The sequence below is a fragment of the Suricata suricatta genome, chromosome 6 (assembly GCF_006229205.1).
Source record: "Suricata suricatta isolate VVHF042 chromosome 6, meerkat_22Aug2017_6uvM2_HiC, whole genome shotgun sequence".
Lineage (NCBI taxonomy): Eukaryota > Metazoa > Chordata > Mammalia > Carnivora > Herpestidae > Suricata > Suricata suricatta.
In genome coordinates this window covers 140,949,466-140,951,259 of record NC_043705.1, presented here as the reverse complement: position 1 = coordinate 140,951,259, position 1,794 = coordinate 140,949,466, and positions in this window count along the sequence as shown.

Genomic DNA, 1,794 nt, shown 5'->3' with positions numbered 1-1,794 from the left:
TATAAGAAGCTATCTATATGACCTCTGGGTAGGGAAGCAGCTCTCAAAATAAGATACAATGAACAGCCATACAGAAAAGAAAAAAAATCAATATAGCAAACAACATTAAAGTTCAGAACTTCCATATGATGAAATATACTTAAGCAAGAGCCATAGCTTGGAGAAATTTCAGTGCATACAAATGACAAAAGATGGTAGACAGAGTGTGTTCTCAAAACTCTACCAATGCACTGGAGAAGGAGGAAATGAGAGGGAAATGTGCAAAAGAAGCAGGAAGCTCCCTCAGTGGCCAATAAAGGGAATAGAATAAAACCTCCCTAATCATGCTAAAAATGTAACTAAGGGAAGGTGGCACCATGTCATACCAATCAGATTGACAGCAGTGAAAAACTCCGGCAATACCAGCTGTTATCACATATTGGCCAGGGACACTGCAGAGGTATAAAATGGTAGGATCACAGCAGTGCCTGGGGGGCTTAGTCAGTTGAGCGTCCAACTTCGACTCAGGTCATGATCTCACAGTTCGTGGGTTCGAGCCCCGCCTTAGGCTCTGTGCTGGCAGCTCAGAACCTGGAGCCTGTTTCGGATTCTGTGTGTCCCTCTCTCTTTGCCCCTCCCTTGCTCATGATCTGTCTCTCTCTGTCTCATAAAATAAATAAATGTTAAAAAAATTTTTTTTAAATGGTACGATCACTTGGGACAGCATTTGGGCCACTCTAGTGACGTTGAAAATCGACATTCCATACAGTCCAGTTCGTGAAGTTGCAGAGGACATGTAGTATACTTCCAGTTTATATCAAGTATTAAAACAAAAATAAATCCTATCTGTGTAATGTATGGATACATACACAACAGTGAAATAGCCCACGAACTGATGGTTGTTTATTTCTGGGTGGCTGGGAGGGAGATCATGGAAACCCAACTTTGTGCTTCTGTTTTCTGCAAAAAAAGAAATAAGATAAGAAGCAAATATTAAAAAATATTAAGGTTGGATAGAGTTGGTTCGGTGGATTATTATTCTTTCCTATATGCTCATAAGATTTCATGATTCAGTAAAAAGGTGAATGGGAAGAACGGAAGTATAGGCAGTAGGCAAAAGAAAGCTCATTAGAGCAGTTTTGTCCTGAAGAAGAACAAAGAACCTGTAGCAGCTGGAGGGACATGGGCACAGAGGGCTATTTTTAGAAGCGGGTCATTTCAAGCGTATTTATACATTGACTGAAATACCTTCATGGACAGAGAAATTGATGGCATACTAGAGAAGCAAGGTGATCGTAGGAACAAAGGCGCCAGAAAGATATGAGGCAGTAGAATTTCTGTTTGGAGAGAGCAGGGTCCTCTCAGCATTGTCCTAGGAGAGAGGACCAGATCGAGACAGAAGTTTTGTTTGTGCAGAGGAAGGTCTGTCCCTCTAAGAACTTTTGTTTTCCGAATGATGTACAAGGTCAGGTTCGCATAAGGAGTAGGAGGAGGGCATCCACGTTACAGAAGAGAGGCTATGAATTAAACCACATGAAAATCAGGAAAACAAACTTACTGGAATCTCCCTGCTACATTGAACAACCACCTGAGACCTGTGATCATCATCTGCAAATGAGCTCCATCCACATGCTGGGATTTTCTCCAGCAAAGTTCAGCAGCTTAGGAGCTGGTGCAGAGAAGGCCAATGATTGGGTCCCTCCAGGAGATGGTTTCCCCAGGCAACAGAAAAAGAGAAGCAGGAAAGCTGAGGATGTTAGTAAGGAAGTGACTTTAGGCATGGTCATTCAATGTAAACTAAAAGGACATGGGGAC